At 46.7% G+C, this 12,643-nt stretch overlaps 1 protein-coding gene across 2 annotated transcripts in view; it reads left to right on the forward strand.

Annotated features, from left to right (window-relative positions):
* Positions 1 to 12,643, forward strand: part of ANKEF1 (ankyrin repeat and EF-hand domain containing 1) — a 116,817-nt gene that overhangs the window by 53,337 nt on the left and 50,837 nt on the right. The gene's annotated exons all lie outside the window — the stretch shown is intronic.

Genomic DNA, 12,643 nt, shown 5'->3' on the forward strand with positions numbered 1-12,643 from the left:
CCAAATCCTTTGAATCAAAGGGGGTAGCAAGCTGAAATGCTTATATTGTGCCTGTGTGTGGCTTTGTATAATGTGGCTACAATGGTAATAAGTAAATGTAGGAAAAAGGTAGGTATCACTGCCGGTGGCAGTGCGTATAAGTAGTGATATGCGTCTAGCGCCTCATGGTGCAAAGAGGAGAGGTGGATGAGAACATATCTGTACGTGAAACCAACACGCTCATAAGAATAGATCCAGTGGCTGATGGTGCTGTCTGTGAGGTGCAGAAGGTGCTGTCTGTGAGGTGCAGATGGCGCTGTCTGTGAGGAGCAGATGGCGCTGTCTGTGAGGAGCAGAAGGTGTCGTGTGTGAGGCGCAGATGGCGCTGTGTGTGAGGCGCAGATGGCGCTGTGTGTGAGGCGCAGTTGCCGCTGTGTGTGAGGCGCAGGTGGTGCTGTCTGTGAGGAGCAGATAGAGCTGTCTGTGAGGCGCAGATGGCGCTGTCTGTGAAGAGCAGATAGCGCTGTCTGTGAAGAGCAGATAGCGCTATCTGTGAGGAGCAGAAGGCGCTGTCTGTGAGGAGCAGAAGGTGCTGTCTGTGAGGAGCAGAAGGCGCTGTGTGTGAGGCGCAGATGGCGCTGTGTGTGAGGCACAGATGGCGCTGTGTGTGAGGCGCAGTTGGCGCTGTGTGTGAGACGCAGGTGGTGCTGTCTGTGAGGAGCAATGGAGCTGTCTGTGAGGAGCAGATGGCGCAGTGTCTGAGGTGCAGATGGAGCTGTCTGTGAGTGCAGATGTTGCTGTGTGTGAGGCGCAGATGGCGCTGTGTGTGAGGTGCAGATGGCGCTGTCTGTGAGGAGCAGAAGGCGCTGTCTGTGAGGAGCAGAAGGCGCTGTCTGTGAGGAGCAGAAGGCGCTGTCTGTGAGGCGCAGATGGCGCTGTGTGTGAGACGCAGATGGCGCTATGTGTGAGGCGCAGTTGGCGCTGTCTGTGAGGCGCAGATGACGCTGTGTGTGAGACGGAGATGGCGCTATGTGTGAGGCGCAGTTGGCGCTGTGTGTGAGACGCAGGTGGTGCTGTCTGTGAGGTGCAATAGAGCTGTCTGTGAGGAGCAGATAGCTCTGTGTGTGAGGTGCAGATGGAGCTGTCTGTGAGGCGCAGATGACGCTGACTGTGAGTGCAGATGACGCTGTGTGTGAAGCGCAGATGGCGCTGTGTGTGAGGCGCAGATGGCGCTGTGTGTGAGGCGTAGTTAGCGCTGTGTGTGAGGCGCAGGTGGTGCTGTCTGTGAGGTGCAATGGAGCTGTCTGTGAGGAGTAGATGGCTCTGTGTGTGAGGTGCAGTTGGTGATGTCTGTGAGGAGCAGATGGCGCTGCCTGTGAGGAGCAGATGGCGTTGTCTGTGAGGAACAGATGGCGCTGTCTGTGAGGAACAGAAGGCGCTGTCTGTGAGCTGCAGATGGAGCTGTCTGTGAGGCGTAGGTGGCGCTCTCTGTGAGGCGTAGGTGGCGCTGTCTGTGAGGCGCAGATGGCGATGTCTGTGAGGTGCAGATGGTGCAGTGTGTGAGGCGCAGATGGTGCTGTCTGTGAGGTGCAGTTGGCGCTGTCTGTGAGGTGTCAACGTTTGCACAGGCAGATTGCAGAGAGTTTTACAGGATGGAATTATACAGATAAAATGAAAAGGAGGAAAGGGTGCATTTGCAGTGGTGTTCCCTACTTTGTGAGAAGTCTTTCTCCAACACCTTGAATCTGTCATAGACAGAGTCGAGTTCATATTATAATAATAATAATAATAATAATAATAATAAGGCTTTGATCTAACTAATAGCACTTCTGGAAGAAAAAGCACATTCCCAAATTATCTAATAACACATGAAACCTGGTACAGGCTACTTCTGTGTGGTCATTTCCAAACACTGTGACCTGAACGTGCATTGTGACATGCTCTAAGTTACAAGCAGACACATGATATGCACACTTGCACACCAACACCATACTTCTGCTGTATGTGTGCTTCCTGATGTGTCTGTTGAATGTGTGCTGCTTTACTGGAATTGTAATTCTTCATCCTTCTGCTTAATGTGTTTCCTCAGCCTTCTGTTGAATGCGTGCATCTTCATCCGTCCGTTTATTAAATGCTTCCTCACCTGTCTGTTGAATGTGTACTTCCTCACCCATCTGCTGATTGTGTTCTTCCTCACCCATCTGCTAATTGTGTACTTCCTCACCCATCTGCTAATTGTGTACTTCCTCACCCTTCTGTTGAATGTGTGCTTCCTCACCTATCTGCTAATTGTGTTCTTCCTCACCCATCTGCTAATTGTGTACTTCCTCACCCTTCTGTTGAATGTGTGCTTCCTCACCTATCTGCTAATTGTGTACTTCCTCACCCATCTGCTAATTGTGTACTTCCTCACCCTTCTGTTGAATGTGTGCTTCCTCACCTATCTGCTAATTGTGTACTTCCTCACCCATCTGCTAATTGTGTACTTCCTCACCCTTCTGTTGAATGTTTGCACCTTTATCCGTCTGTTGAATGTGTACTTCCGCACTCTTCTTTTGAATGTGTGCGCCTTCATCCGTCTGTTGAATGTGTACTTCCGAACCCTTCTTTTGAATGTGTGCACCTTCATCCGCCTGTTGAATGCGTACTTTCTCACCCATCAGTTGAATGTGTACTTCCTCACCCTTCTGTTGAATGTGTGCTTCCTTACCCTTCTGTTGAATGTGTACTTCCTCACCCTTCTGTTGTATATGTGCTTCCTTAATGTCTGCTGATTGTATGCATCCTTACCCTTCTGTTGAATGTGTGCTTCCTCACCCTTCTGTTGAATATGTGCTTCCTCACCCTTCTGTTGAATGTGTGCTTCCTCACCCTTCTGTTGAATGTGTGCTTCCTCGCCATTCTGTTGAATGTGCACTTCCTCCCCATCTGTTGAATGTGTACTTCATCACCTATCATTTAAATGTGAACTTCTTCACCCTTCTGTTGAATGTGTACTTCCTTTCCCTTCTGTTGAATGTGTACTTCCTCACTCTTTTGTTTAATGTGAACTTCCTCACCCTTCTTTTGAATGTGTGCTTCCTCACCCTTCTGTTGAATGTGTACTTCCTCACTCTTCTGTTGAATATGTGCTTCCTCACCCTTCTGTTGAATGTGTGCTTCCTCACCCTTCTGCTGAATGTGTAATTCCTCACCCTTAAGTTGAATGTGAACTTCCTCACCCTTTTGTTGAATGTGTACTTCCTCACCCTTCTGTTGAATGTGTACTTCCTCATCCTTCTGTTGAATGTGTGCTTCCTCACCCTTCTGTTGAATGTGTGCTTCCTCACCCTTCTGTTGAATGTGTGCTTCCTCACCCTTCTGTTGAATGTGAACTTCCTCACCCTTCTGTTGAATGTGAACTTCCACACCCTTCTGTTGAATGTGTACTTCCTCACCCATCTGCTGAATGTGTACTTCCGCACCCTTCTGTTGAATGTGAACTTCCTCACCCTTCTGTTGAATGTGAATTTCCACACCCTTCTTTTGAATGTGTACTTCCTCACGCTTCTGTTGAATGTGAACTTCCTCACGCTTCTGTTGAATGTGTACTTCCTCACCCTTCTGTTGAATGTGTACTTCCTCACCCATCTGCTGAATGTGTACTTCCGCACCCTTCTGTTGAATGTGAACTTCCTCACCCTTCTGTTGAATGTGAATTTCCACACCCTTCTTTTGAATGTGTACTTCCTCACGCTTCTGTTGAATGTGAACTTTCTCACCCTTCTTTTGAATGTGTACTTCCTCACGCTTCTGTTGAATGTGAACTTCCTCACCCTTCTGTTGAATGTGAATTTCCACACCCTTCTGTTGAATGTGTACTTCCTCACCCATCTGCGGAATGTGTACTTCTGCACCCATCTTTTGAATGTGTACTTCCTCACGCTTCTGTTGAATGTGAACTTCCTCACCCTTCTGTTGTATGTGTACTTCCTCACCCTTCTGTTGAATGTGTACTTCCTCATGCTTCTGTTGAATGTGAAGTTCCTCATGCTTCTGTTGAATGTGAACTTCCACACCCTTCTGTTAAATGTGAACTTCCACACCCTTCTGTTGAATGTGTACTTCCTCACCCATCTGCGGAATGTGTACTTCTGCACCCTTCTTTTGAATGTGTACTTCGTCACACTTCTGTTGAATGTGTACTTCCTCACCCGTCTGTTGAATGTGAACTTCCTCACCCTTCTGTTGAATGTGAACTTCCACACCCTTCTGTTGAATGTGTACTTCCTCACCCTTCTGTTGAATGTGTACTTCCTCACCTGTCATTTAAATGTGTACTTCTTCACCCTACTGTTGAATTAGTGCTTTCTCATCCCTTTGTTGAATGTGTGCTGCTTTATCGTTCTGCTGAAAGCCTTCCTCTTCTTGTGCATTCTTATTATTCTCTTAATGGTGTGCGTCCTCATTTTTATGACGAAGAAGTGCTTCCTCATTTGCTTGTGCTTTCTCATTCCTGTGTCTTATTATCTAAAGTTTGTTTCCTGGTGTCAATGCTGTGGCAGCCGAGGCTGTTCACGTGTTCTGTGCAATAGTCTCTTGTGTAACATCCCTCTAATAGCCTGAACTGGGACATATTTAGGTGCCAATGATCATCTCTCTGCAAAGTTATTAGAACAATAAGATAAAGGGTATCTGGAATCATGTCAAAAAGTCCTATATGTCCCAGTTACCCAGAACAACAAGTTTCTTCTTTTCCAAAATCATTAAGGGGGTCATTCCGACCCGATTGCACGCTGCAGTTGTTCGCAACGGTGCGATTGGGTCTGAACTGTGCATGCACCGCAACCGCAGTGCGCAGGCGTGTCACTGCCCGGCGACGGGAAATGCCGGGCAGCATGGGACCTTACGAAGAAGGCGATCGCAAGGTGATTGACAGCAAGAAGGCGTTTCTGGGTGGAAACTGACCATTTTCTGGGAGTGCCGTGGAAAACACAGGCATGTCCAGGCGTTTGCAAGGCGGGTGTCTGACGTCAATTCCGGGACCTAACAGGCTGAAGTGATCACAGTGGCTGCGTAAGTTCAGAGCTACTCAGAAACTGCACAGAAACTTTTTGCACAGCTCCCCTGCACAAGTGATCGCACACTTGCTATGCTAAAATACACTCCCCCATAGGCGGCGACTATATGATCGCACGGCTGCAAAAAACTGCTACCGTGCGATCAACTCAGAATAATCCCCTAAAACGCGATATTATTTTTTTAAATATAATTCTATTACTATTTTACTACATTTAGGACCCAAGAAAAAGTGTGAAGTGGATTGTATGGCCTGAGTAAATGTACTGTAAGCCCATGTATGTCCCTGTTTTCAATTCAAAATGATGTGTTCTTAAAACACAAATCTATTGTTTAATGATTAATAGTATATTAGATACTAAAAAAAATAAAGTATATTATCACAATAAACAAAGATGAATTAAATAATAATAATCCAAAGACATAAAATGTTACAACCAACTATAGATATTTAATTCCACTAATAAAGGACAATGGTATGAAGTGCACTAAGGGGGTAATTCCAAGTTGATCGCAGCAGGATTTTTGATAGCAATTGGGCAAAACCATGTGCACTGCAGGGGAGGCAGATATAACATGTGCAGAGAGAGTTAGATTTGGGTGGGTTATTTTATTTCTGTGCAGGGTAAATACTGGCTGCTTTATTTTTACACTGCAAATTAGATTGCAGATTGAACACACCCCACCCAAATCTAACTCTCTCTGCACATGTTATGTCTGCCCCCCCCTGCAGTGCACATGGTTTTGCCCAATTGCTATCAAAAATCCTGCTGCGATCAACTTGGAATTACCCCCTAAGACGAATACGTTGAAGATCTGTTTTCTCAATTCTTCACACGCACATTGCTGCTGTGCATAATAAGCAGAGATCTTAATCTTTCAACAGAGTTATCACTGCTTCATAACTAGGGTCACAGAAAAGAAATTGGAAGGTTGCTTACTCACAAGAAAAAATTCTGCAAATCTGCAAATTAATTTAAATTTAATTTTAGTCAACTACAAGTCTATGAAACGCAGGGAAAAATGATTCAGGTGGAAGCAGAAATCAGCAGATAAAATGTGCTAAGAAACATCTGCAGTTTAGTGTCTCCACCTCCTTGGTGATGTCTGGCATGCTGTGCTTGGGCTATACCAGTTATGAGGATCTGACATGACCAAAACGCCATAGATAGCACATGCCAAGTGATACACACTGCGCTTACCATGCCAAAGGATGGCAGAGAGAGAATAAATCTTTTCAAAACAAGGACATTGGTGTAAGCGCATTCTGATTCTAGAAGAAACAGAATGTGCAATAAAAAATCTAACAAAAATGTGGAATGTGGATCCAGTATGTTTTTGGATGTGCTGGCTATCACATTGCCCACCCTGCACTGCATACACAATGGGGTCGATTCAATTCGGCAACAGTTGAATAGCGCCGGGAGTTTGCTCCCGGCGCTATTCAATACAGTGACGACTGACCCTCAATTGTCGGGAATTCTTCTCTCATTCCCCCGGGGGATGAGAGAAGAAACCCGACAAAAGTGCTGACGCGCGGCCGGCGCGAGGCTGATTCTGTCGGGAATCACCATCGCCGCGGGTAGTTAAGTCGGAGAATGCCCGTTCTCCCGATAAAACTACCTGTTAAGTCGGCGAGAACGGGCCATCGCCGACTTAACTGGAGCTGAATTGAATAGCGTCGGGAGCTAATTCCCAGCGCTATTCAACTGTTGCCGAATTGAATCGACCCCAATGTCACATACACTGCTTTGTACACAGGAACGTCAGCAATAGCATGCATATCTACCCATTACTTATGTTGGGTGTGGATCACTAGATCTACAGTCATTAGATCAACCACAAATGGTCGACATGCATTATGTCAACAGGGTCAAAAGTAGGGATGTGCACTTGAAATTTTTCGGGTTTTGTGTTTTGGTTTTGGGTTCGGTTCCAAGGCTGTGTTTTGGGTTCGACCGCGTTTTGGCAAAACCTCACCGAATTTTTTTTGTCGGATTCGGGTGTGTTTTGGATTCGGGTGTTTTTTTCAAAAAACCCTAAAAAACAGCTTAAATCATAGAATTTGGGGGTCATTTTGATCCCAAAGTATTATTAACCTCAAAAACCATAATTTCCACTCATTTTCAGTCTATTCTGAATACCTCACACCTCACAATATTATTTTTAGTCCTAAAATTTGCACCGAGGTCGCTGGATGACTAAGCTAAGCGACCCTAGTGGCCGACACAAACACCTGGCCCATCTAGGAGTGGCACTGCAGTGTCACGCAGGATGGCCCTTCCAAAAAACACTCCCCAAACAGCACATGACGCAAAGAAAAAAAGAGGCGCAATGAGGTAGCTGTGTGAGTAAGCTAAGCGACCCTAGTGGCCGACACAAACACCTGGCCCATCTAGGAGTGTCACTGCAGTGTCACGCAGGATGGCCCTTCCAAAAAACACTCCCCAAACAGCACATGACGCAAAGAAGAAAAAAAGAGGCGCAATGAGGTAGCTGTGTGAGTAAGATAAGCGACCCTAGTGGCCGACACAAACACCTGGCCCATCTAGGAGTGGCACTGCAGTGTCACGCAGGATGGCCCTTCCAAAAAACACTCCCCAAACAGCACATGACGCAAAGAAGAAAAAAAGAGGCGCAATGAGGTAGCTGTGTGAGTAAGATAAGCGACCCTAGTGGCCGACACAAACACCTGGCCCATCTAGGAGTGGCACTGCAGTGTCACGCAGGATGGCCCTTCCAAAAAACACTCCCCAAACAGCACATGACGCAAAGAAGAAAAAAAGAGGCGCAATGAGGTAGCTGTGTGAGTAAGCTAAGCGACCCTAGTGGCCGACACAAACACCTGGCCCATCTAGGAGTGGCACTGCAGTGTCACGCAGGATGGCCCTTCCAAAAAACACTCCCCAAACAGCACATGACGCAAAGAAGAAAAAAAGAGGCTCAATGAGGTAGCTGTGTGAGTAAGATAAGCGACCCTAGTGGCCGACACAAACACCTGGCCCATCTAGGAGTGGCACTGCAGTGTCACGCAGGATGGCCCTTCCAAAAAACACTCCCCAAACAGCACATGACGCAAAGAAAAATGAAAGAAAAAAGAGGTGCAAGATGGAATTGTCCTTGGGCCCTCCCACCCACCCTTATGTTGTATAAACAGGACATGCACACTTTAACCAACCCATAATTTCAGTGACAGGGTCTGCCACACGACTGTGACTGAAATGACGGGTTGGTTTGGACCCCCACCGAAAAAGAAGCAATTAATCTCTCCTTGCACAAACTGGCTCTACAGAGGCAAGATGTCCACCTCATCATCATCCTCCGATATATCACCGTGTACATCCCGCTCCTCACAGATTATCAATTCGTCCCCACTGGAATCCACCATCTCAGCTCCCTGTGTACTTTGTGGAGGCAATTGCTGCTGGTCAATGTCTCCACGGAGGAATTGATTATAATTCATTTTAATGAACATCATCTTCTCCACATTTTCTGGAAGTAACCTCGTACGCCGATTGCTGACAAGGTGAGCGGCGGCACTAAACACTCTTTCGGAGTACACACTTGTGGGAGGGCAACTTAGGTAGAATAAAGCCAGTTTGTGCAAGGGCCTCCAAATTGCCTCTTTTTTCTGCCAGTATAAGTACGGACTGTCTGACGTGCCTACTTGGATGCGGTCACTCATATAATCCTCCACCATTCTTTCAATGGTGAGAGAATCATATGCAGTGACAGTAGACGACATGTCTGTAATCGTTGTCAGGTCCTTCAGTCCGGACCAGATGTCAGCATCAGCAGTCGCTCCAGACTGCCCTGCATCACCGCCAGCGGGTGGGCTCGGAATTCTGAGCCTTTTCCTCGCACCCCCAGTTGTGGGAGAATGTGAAGGAGGAGATGTTGACAGGTCGCGTTCCGCTTGACTTGACAATTTTCTCACCAGCAGGTCTTTGAACCCCAGCAGACTTGTGTCTGCCGGAAAGAGAGATCCAAGGTAGGTTTTAAATCTAGGATCGAACACGGTGGCCAAAATGTAGTGCTCTGATTTCAACAGATTGACCACCCGTGAATCCTTGTTAAGCGAATTAAGGGCTCCATCCACAAGTCCCACATGCCTAGCGGAATCGCTCCCTTTTAGCTCCTCCTTCAATGCCTCCAGCTTCTTCTGCAAAAGCCTGATGAGGGGAATGACCTGACTCAGGCTGGCAGTGTCTGAACTGACTTCACGTGTGGCAAGTTCAAAAGGTTGCAGAACCTTGCACAACGTTGAAATCATTCTCCACTGCGCTTGAGACAGGTACATTCCACCTCCTATATCGTGCTCAATTGTATAGGCTTGAATGGCCTTTTGCTGCTCCTCCAACCTCTGAAGCATATAGAGGGTTGAATTCCACCTCGTTACCACTTCTTGCTTCAGATGATGGCAGGGCAGGTTCAGGCGTTTTTGGTGGTGCTCCAGTCTTCTGTACGTGGTGCCTGTACGCCGAAAGTGTCCCGCAATTCTTCTGGCCACCGACAGCATCTCTTGCACACCCCTGTCGTTTTTTAAAAAATTCTGCACCACCAAATTCAAGGTATGTGCAAAACATGGGACGTGCTGGAATTTGCCCATATTTAATGCACACACAATATTGCTGGCATTGTCCGATGCCACAAATCCACAGGAGAGTCCAATTGGGGTAAGCCATTCCGCGATGATCTTCCTCAGTTGCCGTAAGAGGTTTTCAGCTGTGTGCGTATTCTGGAAACCGGTGATACAAAGCGTAGCCTGCCTAGGAAAGAGTTGGCGTTTGCGAGATGCTGCTACTGGTGCCGCCGCTGCTGTTCTTGCGGCGGGAGTCCATACATCTACCCAGTGGGCTGTCACAGTCATATAGTCCTGACCCTGCCCTGCTCCACTTGTCCACATGTCCGTGGTTAAGTGGACATTGGGTACAACTGCATTTTTTAGGACACTGGTGAGTCTTTTTCTGACGTCCGTGTACATTCTCGGTATCGCCTGCCTAGAGAAGTGGAACCTAGATGGTATTTGGTAACGGGGGCACACTACCTCAAGAAATTGTCTAGTTCCCTGTGACGCACGTCTAACACCAACATAGTTGTCAAGGCCTCAGTTATCCGCTTTGCAAGAGGATGACTGCTGTGATATTTCATCTTCCTCGCAAAGGACTGTTGGACAGTCAATTGCTTGGTGGAAGTAGTAAAAGTGGGCTTACGACTTCCCCTCTGGGATGACCATCGACTCCCAGCAGCAACAACAGCAGCGCCATTAGCAGTAGGCGTTACACGCAAGGATGCATCGGAGGAATCCCAGGCAGGAGAGGACTCGTCAGAATTGCCAGTGACATGGCCTGCAGGACTATTGGCATTCCTGGGGAAGGAGGAAATTGACACTGAGGGAGTTGGTGGGGTGGTTTGCGTGAGCTTGGTTACAAGAGGAAGGGATTTACTGGTCAGTGGACTGCTTCCGCTGTCGCCCAAAGTTTTTGAACTTGTCACTGACTTATTATGAATGCGCTGCAGGTGACGTATAAGGGAGGATGTTCTGAGGTGGTTAACGTCCTTACCCCTACTTATTACAGCTTGACAAAGGCAACACACGGCTTGACAAATGTTGTCCGCATTTCTGGTGAAATACTTCCACACCGAAGAGCTGATTTTTTTGGTATTTTCACCAGGCATGTCAACGGCCCTATTCCTCCCACGGACAACAGGTGTCTCCCCGGGTGCCTGACTTAAACAAACCACCTCACCATCAGAATCCTCCTTGTCAATTTCCTCCCCAGCGCCAGCAACACCCATATCCTCCTCATCCTGGTGTACTTCAACACTGACATCTTCAATCTGACTATCAGGAACTGGACTGCGGGTGCTCCTTCCAGCACTTGCAGGGGGCGTGCAAATGGTGGAAGGCGCATGCTCTTCACGTCCAGTGTTGGGAAGGTCAGGCATCGCAACCGACACAATTGGACTCTCCTTGTGGATTTGGGATTTCGAAGAACGCACAGTTCTTTGCGGTGCTTTTGCCAGCTTGAGTCTTTTCAGTTTTCTAGCGAGAGGCTGAGTGCTTCCATCCTCATGTGAAGCTGAACCACTAGCCATGAACATAGGCCAGGGCCTCAGCCGTTCCTTGCCACTCCGTGTGGTAAATGGCATATTGGCAAGTTTACGCTTCTCCGACGACAATTTTATTTTAGATTTTGGAGTCCTTTTTTTACTGATATTTGGTGTTTTGGATTTTACATGCTCTGTACTATGACATTGGGCATCGGCCTTGGCAGACGACGTTGCTGGCATTTCATCGTCTCGGCCATGACTAGTGGCAGCAGCTTCAGCACGAGGTGGAAGTGGATCTTGATCTTTCCCTAATTTTGGAACCTCAACATTTTTGTTCTCCATATTTTAATAGGCACAACTAAAAGACACAGAGGTAGCTACAGCCGTGGACTACCGTACTGTGTCTGCTGCTATATAGACTGGATGATAATGAGATGAAATCAATATATATTATATCACACTAGTACTGCAGCCGGACAGGTAGATATATTTATTATGTAATGACTGATGACGGACCTGCTGGACACTGTCAGCTCAGCAGCACCGCAGACTGCTACAGTAAGCTACTATAGTAGTATGTATAAAGAAGAAAGAAAAAAAAAACCACGGGTAGGTGGTATACAATTATGGATGGACGAGCGACTGCCGACACAGAGGTAGCTACAGCCGTGGACTACCGTACTGTGTCTGCTGCTAATATAGACTGGATGATAATGAGATGAAATCAATATATATATATATAATATCACTAGTACTGCAGCCGGACAGGTATATATATTTATTATGTAATGACTGATGACGGACCTGCTGGACACTGTCAGCTCAGCAGCACCGCAGACTGCTACAGTAAGCTACTATAGTAGTATGTATAAAGAAGAAAGAAAAAAAAAAACCACGGGTAGGTGGTATACAATTATGGATGGACGAGCGACTGCCGACACAGAGGTAGCTACAGCCGTGGACTACCGTACTGTGTCTGCTGCTAATATAGACTGGATGATAATGAGATGAAATCAATATATATATGTATAATATCACTAGTACTGCAGCCGGACAGGTATATATATTTATTATGTAATGACTGATGACGGACCTGCTGGACACTGTCAGCTCAGCAGCACCGCAGACTGCTACAGTAAGCTACTATAGTAGTATGTATAAAGAAGAAAGAAAAAGAAAAAAAACCACGGGTAGGTGGTATACAATTATGGATGGACGAGCGACTGCCGACACAGAGGTAGCTACAGCCGTGGACTACCGTACTGTGTCTGCTGCTAATATAGACTGGATGATAATGAGATGAAATCAATATATATATATATAATATCACTAGTACTGCAGCCGGACAGGTATATATATTTATTATGTAATGACTGATGACGGACCTGCTGGACACTGTCAGCTCAGCAGCACCGCAGACTGCTACAGTAAGCTACTATAGTAGTATGTATAAAGAAGAAAGAAAAGAAAAAAACCACGGGTAGGTGGTATACAATTATGGATGGACGAGCGACTGCCGACACAGAGGTAGCTACAGCCGTGGACTACCGTA

The sequence above is a fragment of the Pseudophryne corroboree genome, chromosome 4, assembly GCF_028390025.1.
Source record: "Pseudophryne corroboree isolate aPseCor3 chromosome 4, aPseCor3.hap2, whole genome shotgun sequence".
NCBI classification, from domain to species: Eukaryota; Metazoa; Chordata; class Amphibia; order Anura; family Myobatrachidae; genus Pseudophryne; species Pseudophryne corroboree.